A 25,087-nucleotide genomic window follows, 5' to 3' on the forward strand; every position below is an offset into this window, starting at 1 on the left:
GATGTTTGGAGTCCATAGTTTTTTGCTACTGCAGATGGAGGCCCAGAAGTTGAAAACAGGAAGTGAGTCACTTTCCCTCTTCTTTCTTTCTTGGTCTCTTGCCAGGACCTCCCATTGACAAAACCTAACTGGAATCTTGCTGGCAGTAAAAACCTGAAAAGGCAATCTGTGGGATATCATAAACCTACAGAAAAGAAGAGCAGAGAAGGGCAGAAATGGAGACTAAGGACAAGCAGGAAAATGGCTTACATATCCTATCTTCTATGCCAGTTTTTCTGTAGTATTTATTTACCATAACTGTATTTAAATTTACTAATGACAATTTGGTATCTCATTTGTATCATCTTACTAAAGGAATAAAATAAGTAAATAAGTAAGAAAGAAATAGGAGACAAAGATATAATAAGTAATACATAACTGTAAACCAGTTTCCTTAGGCCTGCTATCAAAGTAATTCTGATTTTTCAACCTTATTAAAGGTAAATTCAATAGATTTATGCAAGTTTCAAAATAACTATCTTTTCTTACTATCATGGAGCCATGTTAATGTTCTACTTAAACCTTCATACTTCTGTTGATATTCCAATATATGAAGTTATTGAGCAGGGTAATTTATGCAAGTAGTACACAATCAAAGAAAATTTATTACCCTGTAGTACTTGGCCACAAGGTAATAAATGACATCTAACTCAATTATTTGCTATCTTCTCATTGAGATTTCCTTTGAATCTAGACTTGCCTTAGTGATTTGCTTGACTAATAGAATGCAGGAAAAGCAATGTTCTGAGATTTTCAAGTCTAGATCATAAAAAATTGTTGAGCCTCTGTCCAGTTCTCTTTGAAAATCTTCTCTGGGTGAAATCAGTGCCATGTCAGAAGTCCAAGTACCCCAAGGCCACCAAGCTGGAGAAACTACATATAGGTGCTCTGGTCAACAGGCCCAAATGAGCCCCACCTTCTAGTCATATCTGGAAAATGTCAGACAAGAATGTGAAATCATGAACGCCCTAGACCAGCCCATCTGCAAGCCAAGAGCCACAGTCTATACTACAAAGGGCAGAAATTGCCCAGCCAATCCTACCTAAATCTCTCAGCAACCAAATTCTGAAACATAATAAAACTCATGTTTTGGGCCACTAAATTTTGAGTTAGTTCGTTATGTAGCAAGAGATGATAAAACACAATCTTTTTAATAAGCAAAAAAAAAAAAAAAGTACACACTAAGGCAAATTATCCATGTTAAATGTGGCCAGGTTATGCCGGCTAAAGTAACTAAATCACAAAACACAGTACTCATGAAGCTCTAGGGATGGAGTAGTTCATATCTTACTGATGAAATTAAAGTTATTATAGTATTTAATGGAAGCACTTTGAATATGTGAAGCTATGACAAGTTGGGCTTATGGCCCCTCACTGTGATGAGTCCCTTCACGGCACTGGGAGGGACCCTAACAATTTATGTTTGTGATTCTGTATTCTTTTTCTCAAAAATCCCTTTTTCCCAAGTTACATAAATTTCAGGCCACAAAATAGAATATCCTCTTAGGGAATACATGTTAATAATCATAAAACTATTTTATTCCTTCTTAATAATGTGTATTGTCCCCAAGAAAATAGTTCAAAAAGAAGAGAGACAGCTATGTTTCTAAAACTCTCTATCAAAGCTTTATATTATTAAAAATAATAATAATTATTCATCTATAATAGATGAATAATTGAATCCACTATAAGCTATCAACTTAGAGCATGATGTCCTTTTTTAGTAAAAGAGTTGCCAAGTATCTAAGAACATGAGAAATTCTTTACAGCATGTGTAAGTGAAAAAGTTAATCTTGAAAGTTTATATAAACTATGATTGCAAGTATAAAAATTTGTATATTACAGATATACTGGAGAGAAATTTGGAGAACTGAAAAAAAAAACAGTTATGTTGAGGTGACAGTCATAAAATGCAACTTTGCCTTCAATTTTTTTTTAACTGCCATTACAGTCATTGGTAAGTAATGCAAGTTTTCTCAGAAAGCAGCTTCTGAGGTTTTATGATCTATCTTGTAAAAGATGCTGCTAAACTAAGGGATTACTGTAATGTCCAAAGCTAGGGAAAGCAGGCTGGGTTGTGAAGGACCACTTCTGACTTCTTTGCAAAATGTGATGTGGAAAAATAAACATGTCATAGAGAAGGAAAACACAGACTCTTGAGGAAATTTGACTTCTTTCTCTTCTCTTTTTGCCTCATGAACAGCAAAGTAAAACTATCAGGTAGGAACCAGAAATCAAAGAGCTAACACTGTTCTCCGTCACTGCATCCTCCATCTGTACCCAAATAGGCATGTGCCTGCACACACACACACACACACACACACATAATTAAAGAAAACATTACTACTGTAATAATTTGAGGAATATTGTGAAGTGGGAGAACAGAAATAGCAAGAACTGGAAGCTAGTTCTCAGTTTGTGACCAGTTGGTTATATGACCAGCAGTGACTCTTTGCTTCCTGAGAGCTTCATGTTTCCATTTGTAAAATAAGGGCATCTTCATGATGTGATCCCCAAGATCCCATTTCCTATCTCCATCATCTGACTCTGTTCATAAATGAAATGGGGCCCATTTTAAAACCAGGGAACTTGTGAAGCCATGCTGCTCTGAGGGGCTTTATCTCTTTTTTAGAGCATAATTTTAGATTGTAGGATTTTAGATGATACAATTTTAGGCAATATGAAAGAACAGAAAAGGAAGTTAGGTTCTGAAATACAGCTTAGTGATGACAGAAGCAAGGAACCCAGCTTTTCTTCTCTTCTCCAAACTTAGAAAGCAGCACAACTAAGTGGTTAGCCCTCTTCCCATGTGCTTTCCTTTTAGTTTTCGTTAGACATAAACACAAGGAGAAACATTTTAACCTGGCCCTATGGAAGAAGTATAAAAAGCCTTTTAAGTGAGCCTCGCTCCTTTCACTGTACTCTTAAAAGCTCACACCCGAGTCACTCAAGGTACTGGCTGAAAGCCAGTTCAACCTGTGGGCTCCTCTGGCTGAGGTCTAATGGACAACTGTGAAAGCGAAACCATGTCAGGAACTTTATTATCACACAAAACATCATTTTCCTGTACTCACAAATAATAAGGAAAGTCTGCCTTTCAGCTATGTCTCACAACGGCATCCTTCCAGGTAAATCAAGTGCAATGAAGACAACTTTAGAAGCAAAGCATAACAGGATATAGGGAATGACTGGCCAGCAGGGACCTGCTGTATAGCACAGGGAACTCTACCCAATATTCTGTGATAATCTATAAGGGAAAAGAATCTGAAAAAGACTGGATGTGCATACATGTATAACTGAATCACTGTTGTACAGGAGAAATTACCACAATATTGTAAATCAACTATACTTCAATAAAACTTAAAAAAAAAAAAAGCTAAAGCATATTATTACAGCATGTTAGCAAGATGGCCTTAACAGACTGATGGCTTAGCACTACTTTCTTGGTTTTTACTGCTGGGAAAAATGATATATGACCATATATAATATTTTTGTAAAACTGTAATCAGGGAATTTGCCCATTATGTTTTCATATAAAGCCATGTGTTACAGATTATTATCAGAGTTTGGGGATAGGAAAAGTTTCTTCTTCCCAATTTTAATGTTTTCCTTTATTAATAGACTAGTATCCTCTCATGCTTTGGGTATTACCTTGGCTACTAGGAAGCTTAGAGTGGGTTTTTGTGCATTTAAAGTAGCTTCCCATATCCCTGATTTTTTGTTAATTTTTTTAATATAATTAATCTCTTCACCCAACCCATTACCTTGTCATTATTATATGAGGCTTAGATTTTATTTTAATGGTTTTTAATTTTCTTATATGTGTATTTTCATGATTGGGTGTTTTAAGTCATATTTGGGAAAGCTAGAATACAAATATGTCAAATAATATATATACATATGTACATATGTGTTATATCCAACATATATTATCATTAACTGTCATAGAAACATATCTTTAAAATGAAAGGACATTAAGAATAATTTGGGAGTTCCCATTGTGGCTCAGTAGTAGTGAACCCTACTAGTATCCATGAGGATGCGGGTTCTATCCCTTGTCCCGCTCAGTGGGTTAAGGATCCAGGGGTGCCATGAGCTGTGGTGTAGGTCGCAGACATGGCTAGGATCTGGTGTTGCTGTGGCATAGGCTAGCAGCCATAGCTCCAATTCAACCCCTATCCTGGGAACTTCCATATGCCACAGGTCAGCCCTAAAAAGACCAAAAAAAAAAAAAAAAGGGAAAGAAAGAAAGAAAGGACATTAGGAATTTTTTTTTTTTTTTTTTTTTTGCTTTTTGCTTTTTAGGACCACACCTGCAGCACATGGAGGTTCCCAGGCTAGTGGTCGAGTTGGAGCTACAGCTGCCAGCCTATGCCATAGCCACAGAAACATGGGATCCAAGCCACATCTGAGACCTACACCACAGCTAACAGCAACACCAGATCCTTAACCCACTGAGTGTGACCAGAGCTCAAATCCGCATCCTCATGGATCCTAGTTGGTTTCATTAACCGCTGAGCCACTAAGGGAACTCCCAGGAATAATTTAATTGGATGGTTTCAAACATAATTCTCTCATGCATGGACAACCAATTTCTTCAAATGAAATACTGTGCAAAATTTAAAGAAATAATATTGGGAAACAAATAAATAAAAGCAAAGTTCATCTGTTTGAAAGGTAAGGGGATAAACGCCCATCATCTTCACCTTGTTAGTCACAACTTTCACTGCAATGGGGGCTCTGTAATCACTCCAAAGAACTCAGTTTCCCATGGTACCTACTTGAAAACTATCAATCAAATTCAATTGTCTTTTTTGTATAAATATGGAAACTGTGGCTTTGAAGTTGTGATTTATCTAAAACCACTGAGGTGGTGATTTGGACAACATCAGCTCTCAGGTTCCCTGAATGCCAGATGTTTATTTTTGTCACAACAGAAAGTTCAATCCCAATATTGGCTTAAAATTAAAATGGTGGTATCTGAAAATTATTGAGTTATTTGGAATTTTATTAAAAACTAAAGAGAGTCTAAGATTTTCTTAAATTCAACAAGGCAGCAAACATTATTTTCTCTTTCTTTTCTTCCTCCTAGGCTGACCTGGGCCCTCTCTTCTTTATGGGTTTGCTTTCAACTGGTTCTGTGTGTTGCCTATTCCCTATTCAAAACTAAAGGATCTAAATTTTTTGACCCTATAAGTAAAAATCATTTGGCCTTGCATTTTTCGTGTATTAAATAAGCATAGATAAGATAAAGATGCTGTGGAATCTTAGTGACAACTTGTTTTTCTTTCTTGGACATTTAAAAAGTTGATCTGACTCTGTTTTTCGAACATAATATATATCAAATTCTTTTGTCCATTAGTAAAATCTATACAGGTCCTTATGTACCACTGTCAATAAATTGAGGACTGAATAAACTTGGGAGCATGGTTTATTTTATAAATGCCTCCAGACAAAAACGATCCTGCTGTGTAGCATTGGGAACTATGTCTAGTCACTTATGATGGAGCATGATATTGTGAGAGAATAGAATGTGTACATGTATGTGTAAGTGGGTCACCATGCTGTACAGTAGAAAAAAAATTGCACTGGGGAAATAACAATTAAAAAAAGAAAAAAATAATAATAATTCTTTAAAAAAATTAAGAAAGTAGAATGTAATTTCATGATGCACAAAGATCCTGATAAACTTTGAAAACATCATGTAAAGTTTTGAAAAAGCCATGTTTGAGCTACAAAGTTGAAGGTCATTATTCTTCACACTCAACTTCAGATGGAACGAAAAAGTTTGAGTCAAATTTTGATCATCTAGTAGACTTAACATCATGGCTTTAGGAGAAATGATCCAAAGCTATCATTTATTGTTGTTTTTTTTTTCATTTTTATTCCTTATGATATATAGGCTTATTATGTCCACTAGAATATATGGGTAATTTCATTTATATAAATATTTATTTAATAAAAAACATTTCAACATAAACAATTACAAGAATCATAAGAAGAAAATACCACTCCCTAGCGGTGAAACTCTGAAATACCAAAGTCATGAGGGCAGACTTTCTTCCAGTTACTGCACTGACTCATCCAAGTAGAGAAGGAAATTAGAGGAAGGTCTAAGTTTAGGTATTAGCAAAGAAACCTCAGGAAGACAACATATATCTGGATGTCCCAGAGAGTACAGGATACCTGGGGTATGGAGAAAAGTGGGGGGAAGAGAAGCAAATCACTGCCAAAAAGATATTGATCAAAGCATTACCTAATCCCTTTCCATGAGTGCTGGGAAAAACCTGGCACTAATTAAACTAGTGCCTGGGTAAAGTCCCAGGGACTTTTCTGAACCAGAATTAGGCACTGGATCCAAAGGCAGCATGGGAGATCAAGAGGGATAAAGAGCCAAGTGTATAATGCTAGTTCAGGGTATAAACAATGACCAAAGTGGGACTGCCAAGGACTCAATTTAATGGATAGTGGGGCAGAGGGGATAAAAGGGAATCCACTGGCCAGTGTAAACATTTAAAGCTTATCCTGACAAGTCAACATTTTATCCAGGCTCCACCCTATGCTTATTAAATCATGTCTTGATAAGCTCCTGAAGTCTGCCTGGTCCAAGTCTCCATTATGGAGTTCTCCATTCAGATCTCAGTCTCATTTTTAGTCTCTCCAGTTTCCTTCTAACGAAACAATATTTTCATAAGGGTCAGTGATTTATAAGTCAAATTACATTTATATTATCCAAGTTATTCAATCAGAAGAATAAATCTCATACTCCCCAATAAGCCTTGGTATAAAACAAATCCTTCAAATGGAAGACAAAATAGGACTGATAATTGGAATTGGCAGAACAATGAAGAGTTTGTGAAAACAAGATCTACAAAGTAGTAAATCCTTTGTCCACAAAAGTATGATGCTGAGATTGTGGAGAGAAAAGCTTTTCTAAATTATTAAAGACTGTAAAATACTTAAAAATGCAAACCTCTTTACAAATACTAGATCCTACGTGAATTCTTCTTTTTTTTCTTTTTTTTAAGAAACAGATTTATTAAGATAAGACACTTTTGAGAGATACAAGTGGGCAGGCCAAGGAGGCTCTGCCATGAATTATTATTCTGATGGCAGTAAAAAGGGAGGATGATAATAATAGTAATTTGAATTTATGGAAGGCCTATCATCTTAGACACTTGTCTTTTGAAAATCAGTTCATTAATCCTCAGGACTATCTTAGCAGAAAAGTAGCCGATGTTATTAGCTCTTTTTACAGATAAGAAATTGAGACACAGACAGATTACGTGGTTTATACAATACTTACGCAAGGAAGCTGGGAGTAGAAGGGAAAATCATTAGCTACAAAGGTGGGAATGTGGTCACAGACAAAGAGCTGGCAGAACTGAACTTCTCCAATTCAAACACACTAAAAAAAAAAAAAAAAAAAGGCACCATCCTAGACAAAGATATCTGAGGCAAAAGGGAATTACCCAGAGAAGGGACCTGGGAGTACTTGGTAGAGTGTCAAATGTAGCAGCTCAGCCCATGAAATACTGATAAGTACACAGGTGAAATGCTTGGCCTGCCTTACTCAGCACAATAAACACTCTGGCAACCTCTTGGCCTGAAGCCAACACCATGCTCTAGTACCACCCTCCCCCACCACACCCTCCAACAACAGGAAGATCATCACATAATTATGAGGAAACAGTCACTTCAGAGCCATATTCTGAAATGAGGATTAGAATGAGGGAATAGGCACAATTGCTTAAATTAAATAGGAAGTACATAGCAACAACAGAGAACTTATGAACATAAGAATTAAACCCCAAAAATGAATGAGGAGGAAATCATAGAGGTGAGTAGTAGTCAAAAGAACATAAAGTGTTATTCAAAAATAATACCACAGAATAATCCACTTTCAATCCTTACAAACTTCTTCAATAAAAATACATTATTTTATTTTAAAATAATTCTTATTTATTTTTCATATTAAAACAATTTTTAAATAAATTAAAAAATAAAACTAAATGTTCTATAAAGTGAACCAATAAGAAAGTTGTGAATTAAATATATTTTCATAAAGAAAAAAATGCCTTGCAAACAGTTTTGAAGCAACTGTGAGTTAGACATATCCTACAACCATTAGCAAATTTATTAGAAAATAAAGGAAAACAGCTATCTATACCATTTTGTAGGCATACACATAGACAATCATTTAAAAGATTACTAGAAATAGAGAGCCACAGATAAACATAAAAATGCCTCTCCCTGTAACAAACACTACTAAGTTATATTTCATAATAATAATAATAATAAACTGAATAAAATCATAACATCCAAGAAAAAAAGAAATTACTTAGAGACCTCTGGTATCAACAATCTCAACCAACTTACTGATCAGAACAACAAATCCTGGAAGAGAAAGTAAATTGTTGTCAAATTGCAACAGGCAAGAGTGCATAGGTTAATTATAGGGAATTTCAAGTTCAGAAAAGAGCCAAAGTCAACTCAAGACATGAGAGGTCAAGCTATGTAATTACTTAAGAGGGGAGCCAAAGCAATGCACTCAGCCATCAGTACCTAATTTCCTTTTTGCCTGAACCAGGAGAAATATTCCCACAGTTAGGCTCCTAAGACACCCTTTGCCATCCTAGGCTTCCTAGAAACATGGGTGTTATCCAATACTAAAAGTTTATAAAAGCAAGGCAATATTTTCATGTCTATCCCCTGCTTCCAGGCAGAATGAATATTCAGTGACAACACTGGGTACTATATGCTGACCAACATCCATTGTAATAAGCCAGTGTCCATACCATATCCATTATTAAATATCTTTCATATCACTCTGCATCCAGGAAAGTATAAACCTAAGCCTACTCAGGTAGTTCCTCATCTCTTTTGTAAAGTCTTCAAAGATGACTGGGTATTATTTGGCAGGATGAATTTTCTATTTTTAAATTTCTTTCATTTAAAAATATAGGGGTTACTGTTGTGGTTCAGTGGGTTAAGAACCTGACATAGTGTCCAGAGGATGAGAGTTTGATCCCTGACCTCACTCAGTGGGCTAAGGATCCCATGTTGCTGCAAGCTGTGATGTAGGTTGCAGATGAGGTTTGAATCCTGTGTTGCCATAGCTATGGTATAGGCCTGCAGCCGCAGCTCTGATGCAACCCCTAGCCTGGGAACTTCCATATATATGTGTATGTGTATATATATATATATATATATATATATATATATATAGTCTAGGGAGTTCCCACTGTGGCACAGTGGGTTAGTGATCTGGCTTGTTTCTGTGAGGGCACAGGTTCCACTTCTGGCCTGGGGCAGTGGGTTAAGAATCTGGCATTGTTGTAGCTATGGCAGAGGTCAAAGCTCTGGCTTGGATTCAGTCCTTGACCTGGGAACTTCCATATGTGGCTGGGGTGGCTAAAAAAGAAAAAATAAATAAATAAATAAAAATGAAAATATATATCCTAAAAAGAGAAGTGATACTATATCATCTGAATGGATGAATCAGATATAAAGATCACCTTAATGAGTACTGGTAAGACCCAGAGGAAAGTGGATACAGTGTGCAGTTATATTGGAGAGGGGTTAAAGTAACAGCTAGGATCATGAGATATGAGAAAATAGGACAAGTCCTTCAGCCTGTCTGCCCCATGGTATCACGTAGTGTTTATGAAATGGGCTCTGGAGGCTGAGCTATCTGGTTTCACATGCCAACTCCACACTGGACTTTGTAGGGAAAAGAAGGATAAAAAGTGCTTCAGGTAAAAGGAAAATGACACACAAGTGCTTTTACCTGAAGCACTGTTTATCCTTCTTTTCCCTACAAAGTCCAGTGTGGAGCTGGCATGTGGGCATGGAAACAAGTGGCATGGCTCATTCAGGAAGCAGTAAGCAGTGCAGAAAGGCTAGGTTGTAGCAGTGAGGTAGGGACAGAGCTAGGAAGACTCGGGAAGTAGCAAGAGGAAAGAATGCAAAGACCAGGCTGGTACTGAGTGGTCTTGTGAGGAACATGAACTTTAGTCTAAAAGAGAGAGGATACAGAAGAGTTTAAAATAAGGGAATGACATGATCCAATTTATGATTTACATCTTAGAAAGATGGAAAGCAAAAGGTGGAGTAGAACTAGAGCAAGGAGAGGTGGCAACAGCCTGAATAGGAAAGTGATCCTAAGATGGAGAGAATGGACAGAGCCCAATTCACTCCTTGTCTTCCATTCCTGAGCTCTCTAAGGATTCCAAGTCATATCTTTAGGTTTTGCATTCAGGACCTCCTTAGATTCCATTTTTGGGCTTTAGCATCTGAGGACACACAGCTTGAGTGCCTCCTCTGCCCTTGCTCCCACTGAGTCTGTGAACCAGTCAGACATTTCTGGGTATAAAGGGAGAAGTGTGTGTGTTAAAACAACTTTCTCCTAATTGTTTTTTTATTTTTCAATTTGCTCCTGCATTTTCTTTCTGCAATAAAAAAAGTTACATCCACATAACATTAGATGTTTAGTGTGAAACAACAGTTGAATTAGGAATTTCATATATTTTCATTTGTAAAAGATAATACAAAGAGGAAATGTGGTCTTAAAACAACTATGCATAATCAAGTCAGTGAGTAGGTTCTCAGAGAAGTATACCAAAGTGAAGGGAAAATACAGACAAGTGTAGTTATTTAGTACTTTGCTATTGCTACTAAAACTTTTCTTACTCATTAAAAGTCTTTTAGTTGAATAAATAAATTTTATATATGTAAAATAGGAGGAAAACAAGACTGTATTTCCCAAATCCAGTTATGACATAGAGATGAGCAAAGCTTCCTTTCCTCAGGAATTTCTGCATTTTAGAATAATCCCTGTTGTATTTTGAAAGTAAAGTGAAGCTGACTTTATACTTGCCTTGAGGGTCAACTAATATGGTTCAGAGGAAAGAACATGGGACCTATAATTAAAGAACTAGATCAAGATTCTAAATTTCCCAGATCTTTAATTTTTATATATATCTTTTTCACTATGTTTTATTAGAATTAAATGGTGTAATGTCTGTGATAAAGAACAAAAATTCTGTCATTTGGGGAATTTTCTGTATCTGCTCTGTCATATCAAGTAGTCAATAGTTACATGTAACTACTGAACACTTGAAATAAGGATACTGCAAGTGAGAAACCAAATTTTTCATTTTAGCTAATTTTAATTATGTTAAAATTTAAAAGCCAAATCACCACACTGGAAATGCTCTCCACACTCTTTCTACAGTAGAGTTTTAGTTTCAGTTTTTTTCCTTCTGCAAGTTAATTAACTCTACCCTCCTCTGGGAATCCATAGATATATTGTCCTTGTTTAAGGAAAGATATGTAACAGTTTTAAAGAAAATTTGTGAGATGAATCAGAGTGCAATTGTATTTTTGTCCACCACTTTCCTTTTAAAAATGCATTCATTGGGGGGAGTTTTTCCCAATACCACTGATGAAAATTCCCCAGTTGGCCCTGTGTATCTTCTGGTCAGACTTAGATTTAAAGAAAACTCTGTGGTTACTTAAAGTTGCAAAATTCAGTTTTGATTCTTAAATTAGAATGCCCCATCCAATATCTCCATCATCACACCAACATTCCAGTGTAAGACAGATTTCCCTGGCCCCCATGTCCTACAAGCCTACAGCCTTCTGTGTGGGAGGGTCAGGGGGGTTGCTGTGCACACCTTCTCTTTTTCTACCTCACCTACTTCATCACTCAACTTGCAAGCTCCTGTTATTGAAGCCTCCAAAACTGGAGAATGGGGAAGAAAAGAGATGAATAAAGCAGAACATTTTTACTCTGCTGGTATTGAAGGCTGGCTTTGCCTCTTCAATGTTTGTCACTGATGCTGAGTATGGGGGGTGGTATGTGTGAGCACAAGTACATGAGCGAGCTTTGGGGAATCCTCAGAAGCTTATGACTACACTGCCCGTGAAGTGAGTGATGCATCTAATTCTTCTGTTAGTTATGCCTCCCTCAGTTCTGGTTTTCTAGCAGAAAAAGACATTAAGCCTCCAGGAGTACACAGGGAAGCTATTTCTTCTAAGCTTGAGGTAGCAAAGGACCATCCCTCATTTCTACCTCTCTACACTGAATTAGCTCTTCAAAAATCATTCTAACAAAATTCTCACCCTTTTTTTCCCCCTTTATTTTTCTTCATAACCTGGGAGTGGATGACAAATCAAGAAGTGTGAAAATATTCCTATTTGGGATTTTAGTCAGATACATCTTTTTGATATCTGAAACCAATAATCTTAGAATATTGGCCAAATTTTCCAATTTAACATTCTTGATCACTGCAGCTGTGTTAACAGTAGCTAAAGACTGGAAATTACATAGAAATCATCAATATGAGATGTATAAAAAAAACTTACAACCACTGTGGTAAAAAACAATGTGGTATCTTTATATGCAATGAAAGCTGCCATGCTATAATTCTGAGAGGATCTGCAGACTAGAAAATCTGAAACCTGTAGTTTCAGCTTACTTTACATTCTAGATGCTTTCATATTATTTGGATTTTTAATTTTGGTAAGAATTACTTTACATTAAAAAACTTTGTAAATATGTGTGTGTGTGTGTGTGTGTGTGTGCGCGTGCGCGCGTGTGTGTGTGTGTGTGTGTGTGTGTGTGTGTATACATTTATCCCTACTTATTGTGTTTTTTTTAATGCTATTTTAGGGCCACACCCACGGCATATGGAAGTTCCCAGGCTAGGGGTCAAATCTGAGCTGTAGCCACCGGCCTCTGCCACAGCCACAGCAAAAGGGAATCCAAGCTGGATCTTCGACCCATACCACAGCTCACAGCACTGCCGGGTCCTTAACCCACTGATGGAGTCCAGGGATCGAACCCACATCTTTATGGATCCTAGTTGGGTTTGTTAACCACTGAGCCATGAAGGGAACTTCCCCAATTCATTGTTTAATTTTTTAAAACATTATCTTCAAGTCGTTCCATTTGGTTTGGTACGAAGTCTCCAGCATCTTTTTTTTTCAGCCTGGACATTCAGACATAGCTGTGTGTACATCCAACCGAAATGCTCTTTCCACATAATTGACCAGTTCATTTATAGCATTTTGAAACAAATGAAACACCACAGACAGAATAAATTAATCTATATTTTTCAATTAATAGGTGAGCTATAACAAACATGTTTTCCCAAGAGAGTACAGAAAAATAGGCTGGATTATAGGCATAACAAAAAATGTATATATTTTACTGTAAGTTTGTAAACTACACGGAAATACCGAACAATTAACCTTTACTTCTTCTTTTTTTTTTTTTTTTTTTTAGGGCTGTGCCCTCGGCATATGGAAGTTCCCAGGCTAAGGACTGAATCAGAGCTGCAGCTGCTGGCCTACACCACTGCCACAGCAATGCCATATTTGAGCCACATCTGTGACATACACCACAGCTCACGGCAATGCCACATCCTTAACCCACTGAGTGAGGACAGGAATTGAACCTGCATCCTCATGGATACTACTCAGGTTTATTACCTCTGGGCCATGACAAGAACTCTCGGAATTAATCTTTAAACTGGAAAATGATGTTTGATTCTTGATATTCAATACCAAGCAATACTTTTTACTGAATTTTCACTTTATTAAAATTATTCAAAAAGAGAATTGCCTAGTAAGCAGAGACTGTTCACTTTGCTTGAGACTGTCCTTTGCTTGCTATTTTTCAATCAGCAAAGGCCAAAGAGATTCTTCCTAGAACCTTAGTCTGAGGGTCTAGAATTATATTTATGCTGTAGGTATAAAAGAGAAAGTTACAGCAAATAAAACAGTTTGATATATGAATTTATATGTAAATTAACAAAATTTATTTTTTTAATGGAAAAAAGTGGGAAGGAAAACCCGTCTAAAGTTTTACTTTGATAAATTTTCTTGAGGTCAAAACTGGCTAGTTTCTAGAAATGTAAATTTGGTCATAAAATATTTCTCGTAATTTCAGTAAGGAAGAGAAATTGAAAGCTATGGTAGAGAATTAAACAAAATTAAGCATTTAGTTTCATACAAAAGGAAAAAGAAATTGAGAAGAGGGGGAAAAAAGCCTAGAGGACAGCATAAATTACAGTATTACAATAAATATCCTAAAAAGTATTTTTCAGTACAAAACAGGAGTTGGAAAAAGCCCAGATCCCAAAGGTCTTCCTTGGTCCCATTCCTGCTTCCCTGCTGATGACTGACTTGATAACGACATTGGCTAATGACCTTGACCTAAAACTAGCCTCTCCTCTACTTTCTTGAATTATCCTAGGGCTTCTTGCTATTGCTTTGATCATTCCTCCCCTGTTTTTTTCAGTGGCTTCTCCTACGTTACCTGTTAAATGAATATTCCTCATGGTTTTCTTGTTCTTCTCACACTAAGTGATCTCTGTGAGCTATACCAGGCTTACTCATGACTCCAAATTCCATTTTTATGGGAAAAGCTCAGTGATCTGTGTCTCTAACCCATATGTCTGCCCTGAGCTATAGAGCCAGAACAGCCACCTTCAGAAAATCTCCGTGTGAATGCTATCATTCTCTTATACATCCCATATATACCTCTAATCAACATATCCAATGCAGAACTCATCTTTCCTTCCTTGTCTACTACCAACAAAAAATATCTTTCTGAACTCTACCTTGCTGATGGTTTTAGTCTTCTCAGTCATACTGGATTAAGGTCTTAGACTCCATCCTCTCTGTCACACATATTCACCTACTTGATAAATCCTACTGCCACAATCTCTTTCTATTCAACACCATGGCAGCTGCTCTGGATTAGCTGTATTACTTCCTTTCTGGAGCCATTCTACTAACTGCCACTAAAGTCATCTTACTAAAACACACATCTAGTCATGGCATTCTAGTGTCTGCCCCTGTCATTCTTCTGAAACTTCTCTAGATAAAACTTGCAGTGAAATATAAAAGATACTTTTCATTCTTATTAGGCCTTGCTGTGACACGTGACACTGTTAACTTCTCCCTTCCTAAAAAATTCTACTTTGTCTTCACTCATTGTACTCTCACTGGATTTTCTTGTGTTTCTCTGGCCTCTGCTTTTCAGTCTCCACTATAACTGTTTTCACCCTGACTAAGACTTACTGCTATTATCATGTCAGAGGGGTACCACCAGAACACCCTACTCTTCTCATGCTGTAGTCTAGTCTTTAATACTCTGGGAGATCTCATCTACATCCATGACTACATCTATACCTATAGCTACACCTAGGTATTGATGACTCTCACACTCTCCATCTCTAACTCATTTGCACTTCTGACTCCCAGATCTGTCTAACTGCTTAAGCAGTTTCTCCCTGTGGATTGTCACAGGCATGTCAAAGTCCACTAGCCTCAACTGAACCTGTTTCTCCTATCTTCTCTATCTGAGTGAACAAGGACACTATCATCCACCCAGTTAGTTGCCTATGTCAGAAACTGAGAGATAATCTTTAATCAATTTTACTGCTTTCCTGCCCCTGAGTCACTGTACCTAATGCACTAATTTCTGCAAAATTAATCTCTCTAAAATATCCTATCACTTTCCATCACAAATGTGATTTCATTTGTGCAGGATCTTTTTTTTTTTTTCATTTAGAATTCAACAATAAATTCTACCTGGCATGTTGCCTGAAATATTGTCTATTCTCCTTTTACAATGTATTTAAAATGATATATCTAAAATGCCAGTTTCATCAATTCAGTATCTTATTAAGTAGCCTATAAGAACTTTCCTTCTCTTATATGATATGGTCAGGAGTTTTAGTGGGTAAAAGGACTTATAATAATTCAAATTCTAGAAATTTATCTTTGAAAGTAATCAAATATCTTTTTTTTTTTTTGGTCTTTTCTAGGGCCGCACCCGTGGCATATGGAGGTTCCCAGGCTAGGGGTCTAATCGGAGCTGTAGCTGCCAGCCTACGCCAGAGCCACAGCAACGCCAGATCTGAGCCATGTCTGCAACCTACAGCATAGCTCACAGCAACGCTGGATCCTTGACCCACTGAGCGAGGCCAGGGATCAAACCCGCAACCTCATGGTTCCTAGTCGGATCCGTTTCCTCTGTGCCACAACGGGAACTCCAAAAGTAATCAGATATCTTAAGACGCTTGTACAACAATGTTCAATGAGGTCCTATTCACAACAGCAAATATTGAGAGAAATGTATTTTCAACAGTAGAGGATTCATTATATATCACATGCAATATAATATCACATGCAGATAAGAAATTTAAAAGTTATAAAAGACATACAATAATGTGGAAAAATATAGTATATTGTCAAGTGAACTAAAATGATCAGATAACATTTATTTAAGTCATTCATTCTCAGTATCTACCATAGGCATAAAAAACTAACAGGATATATACACAAATCTTAAAGATGTACATCCTTGATAAGTATGATTGTGGTTTTCAAGTTTCTACAGTGAACATGCAACATTTTTTGGGAAAAAAAAAAAGCTGTTTTATAAAAGACTAAACTCAGTTGTCAATTTTTTTAAATGATTTCTATTCTTTCCATCATAGCTGGGTTATAGTTTTCTATCAGTTTTCCACTGTGCAGCAAGGTGACCCAGTCACACATGCATATGTACATTCTTTTTCTCACATTATAATTCTCCATCATAAGTGACTAGATATAGTTTCCAGTGCTATACAGCAGGATCTCATTTCTTATCCATTCCAAATGCAATAATTTTCATGTATTAACCCCCAAGTCCCAGTCCCTCCCACTTCCTCCTTCTTCCCCTTGGCAACCACAAGTCTATTCTCCAAGTCCATGAGTTTCTTTTCTGTGGAAAGTTTCACTTGTGCTGTATATTAGATTCCAGATATAAGTGATATCATATGGTATTTGTCTTTCTCTTTCTGACTTACTTCATTCAGTATGAGAGTCTCTAGTTCCATCCATGTTGCTATAAATGGCATTATTTTGTCCTTTTTATGGCTGAGTAGTATTCCATTGTGTATATATACCACATCTTCTTAATCCAATCACCTGCTGATGCACATTTAGGTTGTTTTCATGTCTTGGCTATTGTGAATAGTGCTGCAATGAACATGTGGGTGCATCTGTCTTTTTTAAGGAAAGTTTTGTCTGGATGTATGCCCAAGAGTGGGATTGCTGGGTCATATGGTAGTTCTATATTTAGTTTTCTGAGGTATCTCCATACTGTTTTCCATAGTGGCTGTACCAATTTACATTCCCACCAACAGTGCAGGAGCATTTCCTTTTCTCCACACCCTCTCCAATATTTATTATTTGTGGACTTCTTAATGATGGCCATTCTGACTGGTGTGAGGTGGTACCTCATAGTAGATTTGATTTGCATTTCTCTAATAATCAGTGATGTTGAGCATTTTTTCATGTGCTTATTGGCCATCAGTTGTCAATATTTTTCAAGCAATTTCCTTTATCCCCAAAATCACTTTGGAGTATCTCCTACCATGGTTCCCTCTTCTCACCACACTTCTCCAGCCTGGGTTAGGCAATGTTATCCTGTGTACCCCCTGCCCTATTTCTCACACTGTATTATTGATTTTACAGACATATTTGTCACTCCCTCTATCCCTATCACTAAGCAAAGCACAGGTAGAATAAGTGTTTACTGAATAAATAAATGAGTAATGGCACTCACCTCAGAGTGACTCACACTGATTCCTCACTGCCTTCAGAATGAAGTGGACAATTCTTAAGGCAGATATTTGAAAATACTTCATAATTAGCGGTAAGCTATCTTTTCAATCTCATTCCCTTCACAGTTTGCCCCCAGTTCCCCAAACACAACATTTCTAAGCATACTCATCTATGGGGAGAGATAGTGTCTTTCTTGCTCACTGCTATGTCCCACAATTTAGCTCCTTCATACATAGTAGATGTTCAGAAATTATTGGTTGAGTTATGATTGCATAAAATAACTTTACCCAATATATCTTGTACTTTCCACTTCATCATATTTTCTAAAAAGCTACTCCCTTTATTTTTTGTCTCCTTAACTTCCTTTTTCTCATTTTCAAGGCTCAGTAAAGTTTGATCACCTATAAGAAACATTCTCCAATTTTCCTAGGGAAAATTAAATTCTCCCAAGTACAAATATGACTTATTCGACACTTCTCATCACTTCATTATGTGCTTTTGATGTTATTTCAATATTAACTAGATTTTAAACTTTCAAAAATTAAGAACTCCGATACTTGGATGTCTATTTCCCGAGTCTGTTGCCACCTACACTTTCGCACATGTCTTAGTTGGAATAGACTGAGTAGCTATGAATTCTACCATCCCTGCTTACTAAGTATTGACATGGTATTTCTGTGAATTAATTTCTTCATCTCTAAAATTGGCATAACATAATTATCTTCCCGTCAAATTAATTAAATACGATATTTTAATTAAAGGACTTAAGACAGCACTTAGTACATGGTAAGCATTCAAATACTGTTAACAGATGTTATAATCATCATCATCATTATTAATGTCTGTTAAATGGAAAAACTGTTCAATCTCTCACACCATAGGCTAAGAAACAAAGAAGTTGATTTGAGATCAAATTTTCCACTATGTTTTAGAGATTACAGTGTTCCAAACATAGCTGAGTCTCCAAGATGCCACAAGTGTCTGGTTTCAGTTACATATGGAAAGATTATTTAACTAGAACATGTAAGAGAAACAAGCATGTTGAGATTGGAGAGAAAGAGAAACTCTCATTCATTTTGTCTACAAATATAATATGGTATAAGTATTTTAGAAAAAAAATCAGTATCTCATTAATTTGAAGATGCATATGCCAATGGATCAGCAAATATATTCCCTGGAAATATTCACAAGAGTAATTCTTACATCATACACAAATGACATGTATAAGAATATCATTTATAGTGCTACTTATGATAGCAAAATACCATATCACTATGAGAACTAATAAGTTGTGCTATAATAATCAATATGGATTAATCTCAAAAGTACAAGGTTAAAAGAAAAGAGTAAGTGAACAATGTATACTCTAATGTTTACATAAAAATGTTATACATTAAAACAATTTATGGATATGTTCACATAGAAGTAGAAAGAATAAAACATAAAAATAGAAAGAGATAAAAGAATAAAAGCATACAATGGAGAAAATCTACAAGGACAGGAGAATAGTGAGTCCTGAGATAGGAAAGGGAGAAACAGAATCAGGGAGAGCATTCCTATTTGTTAAGCTAAAAGGTGAGTATTTAAGTCTCTGTAATATATATCTACTTTAAATACCAATCTACTATGTATTGCATCTTTTAGGGAAACTTCTAAATTAAGTGTTTTTCCCAATGAAAATAAAAGACACACAAAACTCCTCTCTATCATTCCCAGAAAGTAAATCTGGGAGCTATTTTCCTGGCTAGAGATTAAGATGTTTCTGTTTATTCCTAGCAAGGACCCTATAAGAAAGTCTCATCTCTGAGCAAGGTGGCAGCGACAGTAATCAAGAGAGAACCCCCAAGACAAAATAAAATCTTGGAAGGAATGAGTCAACCTGCTCTTCTTTCCCTTATCCATCCCTCAGAACCTGGAGATTCTCATTCTTCAGCATTCCTCCATGAATGAGGCAGAACAGATCTAAGTTTCATTTTACTAAGGGCAGTACTTGCTTGCTGCCTCTATTCCTCTGACCAACTCTAATGGCTCTCCAGAATTCCAATTCCACATGATTAACAACGCAGTTTCCCTTTCCACTGGAAGGGCAGCTCACCTCAATTTCAAATTGCCTGAGGTACAAAGGATCATTTACCCACAAAAACTAGCTAGCTCTCTTTTGTCTCAGTGTTAACAGTTATTCTCTCAAGTCACTGAGCTTTAAAAACTCAAAAGCATCTCGGCTGTTATCATTCTATTATGATATTATTAACCTTCTTTGTTGTTGAATGACTTCCCTATCCCTCTCTTCCATTTTCATTCCCCAAACCTGTTATTTATTCATACTCAGATAAACCTATTTCCAAAGCACTTTCTCTACATTCATGTTCCCTGCGCTCCAGCCCACCCATATGTCATTCCTTGTATAATTCTTCTAAAGCACAGCTTTCATTATGCTGTGCTTGAGTCAGGACCCTAGAACTCCACCATCTAGAAGCTGAAGAGCAAATTCCTTCAAAGCCTCTACAATCAAACTTACTCCAGCATCATCACACAAAGTCTCCTGGGATTCTCTCCTTAGAATGCTCAATGTCCCTCCTTTCTAGCTATACATAAAACCAGCCTATTTTTGTACTTGGCGTGGCCTCTACTTAGTGTTTCCCAAACTTCAGATATTCTGGTACCTTTTCATGATTTCTTCCATTGCCACATATATTCAAAAGTTCTATAAATCCATTCATTTAGTTCAGGTAAGTCTTTTAAAAGTACACTTCCATCGGTAGCATAAATGAAAAAAAAAAAACAGTATCTATTGGAATAAATAGGTGATCACTATAAAAATAAATGTTATTCTAAAAGTTATAACTAAATATTTTGTCAGCTTAAATTATTGAGCCTATTACTCTATTGTTGTTATAAAGGAGAATTAAACAAGTGTTAAAATAATTTTAAAGTCGCATCAACAATAATAAAATTTTGACCTTGAAGAATTGAAAGTCATTTTGAAAATACAGAAATTTTTTCACTGTGTAACTCAATGTTATTCACTAGCTAGTCCACATATTGCCTAAATCATTTCATTCATGCAAAGTTTGGGAAATGCTGCTCTGCAAGAAATATTCTCTTCATCTTTTTCTGATGATTTCAGCTCTGTTCATCTTTCCAGGCCTAGCTGAAAATACAGTTCTAGCACCTCCCAGAGTACCCTCTTGCTTTTCAGTACACCACGACCTCTCCATCCTCTGGCATTCTGGGTACATGTTTCTTCAATGTTTTTTGGAAGTCACTCCACTCTGCTTGTGACTGACTCATACACGATTTTTCAAAAAAATTTTTGGGGGGGTCTCTAGTGATTGCGGTTCAAGCAAAGATATATTGAAGCAGCTTTAATCCCAGGATATTGAACAGCATATACTCTTAGCAGTGGGAATTAACCAACAGTGACACCAGGAATGGCATGAGTTATTGATAAATTAGCATGTTCTCCCTTTAGCCATTTATGAATACATATCTCCTCTAGTAGAACAGGTCCCCCTCAAGTGCTATGCCTCAGTCACTCTTTAACCCCAAAGCCCACACCTGTGGGAGAACACTGTAGGACTGCAAGAAATAATTGTTAAGTAAACAAATGACACTTCCTAGAGAAAGTAGACCATAGATAGGCATTCAACGGCAAAAACAATGTTGCCCTTTTAGATGTTATACTATATTTATCAAGTGCTTCTTTAGTTTTGGGGTTTTTTTTTTTTTTTTTTTGCCTTTGTTTTCATTCTAATGCGACCCTGGACTTCCTAACATAGTTTCTGAGAGAGATTACATTTAATGTATATCACATACAAAACTTTGCAAACTTATTAAAAATATTAGTTGTTATCACCAAATACCATGAAGGACACTTAGTTGTAATAGATAGCAAGGCATTAGTGTGATCTTTCAAGAAAAGATTTTTCCAAAAATTCAACAACATGCTTTCAAGTTTAAAATCAATGATTCCAAATTATCTTTTATCTTTCAAATTAGCTAATACATTTTAAGAAGGGTGGTGTTTAACAGATCCTGTCTTAATAGCCTTATTATTTCTAAGACAGACACATAAAATAATCTGTTTATAAATTAGCTACAGGGAATGTGAGAACACCAAAGTAAATAATACACTTGAGGAGTTCCCGTCGTGGCTCAGTGGTTAATGAACCTGACTAGGAACCACGAGGTTGCGGATTCGATCCCTGGCCTTGCTCAGTGGGTTAAGGATCCGGTGTTGCTGTGAGCTGTGGTGTAGGTTGCAGACATGGCTCAGATCCCGAGTTGCTGTTGCTCTGGCGTAGGCGGGTGGCTACAGCTCCGATTCGACCCCTAGCCTGGGAACCTCCATATGCTGCAGGAGCGGCCCTAGAAAAGGCAAAAAAAGACCAAAAAAAATACATTTGAGTTGTATCTAAAGTTTTCAAGTAAGGTGTAACCAATAATTATGACTTTGTAATTTTTATATTCTGTACAATAACTATGAAGTCATATTAAGATCCCTACTATGAATTAGAGACAATCATGTAATTAAGAAGGATATAAAAGGATCACCACAAAACTGTGGAGATAACTCTAAAAATATACCAAAAATGCATCTCCTCTCTGCCAATCATTGTTATGTAAAAACCAGACACTAACTAACATAGGTGATCCAAAGGCAATCCTAAAATTAGAACCACTGAAAGACACACCGTTTAAAGAGCCAGAGGCACCTTAATAAATGGGAGGCACCAGAATTTTCTTTTCCTTTCTTCTTTCATTTTTTTAAATCCACACACCCGGCATATGAAGGTTCCCAGACTAGAGGTTGAATCAGAGCTGTAGCTGCTGGCCTACACCACAGTGACAGCAATGGTGGATCTAAGTCATGTCTGCAACGTATACCACAGCTCATGGCAACACCAGACACTTAACCCACAGAGCAAGGCAAGGGATTGAACCTGTGTCCTCATGGATGCTAGTCAGATTCATTTCCACTGAGCCACAATGGGAACGCCCCAGAATTTTCACTACATGCTTTTGATTTTTTTTTTAAATTATGGTAAAAACACATTATATAAAATCTTCCATTTAACTATTTGTAAATGTATAGTTCAATAGTGTTAAGTATATTCCCATTATTGTGCAACAAATCTTAGAACATTTTCAAATTGAAAAACTGAAACTCTTTACCCACTAATAAAGATTTCCTACTTCTTCCTCTCCCCAGGCCCTGGCAACCACATTCTACTTTCTGTTTCTATGAATCTGACTACTCTCAATACCTCATGTAAATGGAATCCTACAATAATTTTTTTGCCTCTTTAATCTGTTTTTGAAGCTTAATTGAAACTTAATTAGAAAGAAGACAAGATTATATCCAGTAGCTATTGCCTAAGCATCTATTTAGTACAATATCACATGCTAATTTCATTCTATTAATCCAGTGAGGTAGGTTTTATACCCACTTTACAAATGTGGAAATTAGGGCTTGAAAGGTGAAGCATTTTGCCACAATTCACATATCTAATAAGAAATGAGGCCAATGAATCCAACTTTTTTTTTAGGGCCGCACCACAGGATATGCAAGTTCCCAGGCTAGGGGTCAAATCAGAGTTACAGCTGTGGCTACAGCCACAGCAACATGGGAGCCATGCCACATCTGTGACCTATACCACAGCACCAATACTGGATCCTTGATGCACTAACAGAGGCCAGGGATAGAACCCACATCCTCATGGAAACTAGGCTTGTTTCCACTGAGCCATAATGGGAACTACCTGAATCCAACTTTATCTGACTTGAATGCCCACAGTCTTTTCAACACAGCTGCTACCTTTTGAAATATTTTAAAATTTCAGGGGATTTCAATCATCTACATATTTGAAGCAAGTCAAAGTGGATTTAGTTGCTGTTTGCATTGACTTTGAATGTTGCATGTCTTACTCCTCTTTTTATAAATTATTTCATCCAATGCCATGTTATCAAGATATTAGTCTATTCTATGTGTTAAAATTTATTCTAAACCATGTCGTAAAAACCCACAGAATATCCATTACCTTCCCTTTTTTCCTTTCCAAGGAGGGCTTGTGAAGGAAGAAACATTCGGTTTGTTCAATTGTTCTAGAAATGACACAATTTTCTATTTGTACTATATATCAAGAGTAAAAAGGGTATTAATTTTTAAAAACAGCACTTACAGTTGTGGAAATGAATCCCAGCCTCTTCATTTCAGGAACATTATTTGGTAGAGTGAATGGAACTCATTTTGCCAAAACGGAGGACTCTCTGCAAATGTGCCTTGCTCTGTAAGTGGCGCCTGAACTACTGCTTACAGAGCCACCTGGGACTAGAAGTCCTCCCGGTGTAGCTCCAGGCCGCCCAATCAGAAACCTTAAAAGCTTAGAAGAACTACAATTCCCACAATTCAATTTCCTCACCTGAAACCAGGAGAAGAGGGTGGATGGTTACAGTTTCACCCTAGGAAGATGAAAAAACAAAGCAAAAAGTAAACATGTATTTATCAGCTGGGTATATCTAAGTACAATTTGTAAATAGAAACTATTTCTATAAAAGGAAACAAAAGAGTTTGCCAAGGAGTAAGAAGGCACCCTCAGTGTTGGCAAGAATTAAAAACTCTTTATGCAAACGAATCCTCCTCATGCAGGTGTGGAACCTGCCTGGCCAGATTCTCTCTCAGTGAGTGATTCAGAGCTGAGGATGAGGTGAAAGAGGACTTCCCAGGTGAGTCCTGAAAGCCTCTAGTTCCTCCTACATCAGCACTGCAATGTCACTCGTTAGGGATATAATAGGGACATTTTACCCTTCATCTTCCAAATCCCCCAGATTTATTTAAATATGCTTTTTAAAATGTGAGGAAAATGGAATCTTTGTTGATATTTTCTTCCATTTTTCTTTTCATTCCTTGATTTGGTGTCTTCCTTCTGTAGATTCCAGCATTGCTTCTGATTGCTCAAAATTCAAAAACAAGAAAATTGAATGGAAAAATAGATTTTAAAACTTGGGTAAAAAATTAAAGGTGAAATAGTTGTTTCACTTCTTTGCAACATTGGGAAAAAGAAAGTGTTAGAAATAAACAAACAAAAGCTAAGAAAAGTGTTTTCTCTATTTGTTCACACATCGTCTGTCTCTAGCCTTTTATTTCACATTAGACCCATAAAATGGAAATAGACAAGACCTTGTCTGGGCCCAAGAACCTAATGGATGGATGCAGCTAAAATAAGCAGACAGCAGAATGGTGACAAAAGAGAAATTTCTTTTCCATTTTCTACACTTTCGCTCCCTCCTTCCTTCATGCCACACACCTAAGGAACATGGGGCTTCCTGTGGCCCATCCTACCTGATCCACCCAAAGCCATAGTGAAGTTTCCCCTTGAGTCACTCATTCCACAGCTCAAACTTAGTCATTCTGTTTTCC

The 25,087-nt window shown here is 36.7% G+C and overlaps 1 protein-coding gene across 3 annotated transcripts in view; it reads right to left on the reverse strand.

The window, feature by feature from the left end:
* MACC1 (MET transcriptional regulator MACC1) overlaps positions 1-23,968 on the reverse strand; it is a 108,225-nt gene extending 84,257 nt beyond the window's left edge. For all 3 annotated transcript variants that reach the window (XM_047753301.1, XM_047753302.1, XM_047753300.1), the window contains exon 1: positions 23,850-23,968. The gene's annotated coding sequence lies outside the window, so the exon portion shown is untranslated. The remainder of the gene's footprint in view (positions 1-23,849) is intronic.
* Positions 23,969-25,087: the final 1,119 nt, after the last annotated feature.

Source organism: Phacochoerus africanus, chromosome 11 (assembly GCF_016906955.1).
Source record: "Phacochoerus africanus isolate WHEZ1 chromosome 11, ROS_Pafr_v1, whole genome shotgun sequence".
In the NCBI taxonomy this organism is placed as follows: Eukaryota; Metazoa; Chordata; class Mammalia; order Artiodactyla; family Suidae; genus Phacochoerus; species Phacochoerus africanus.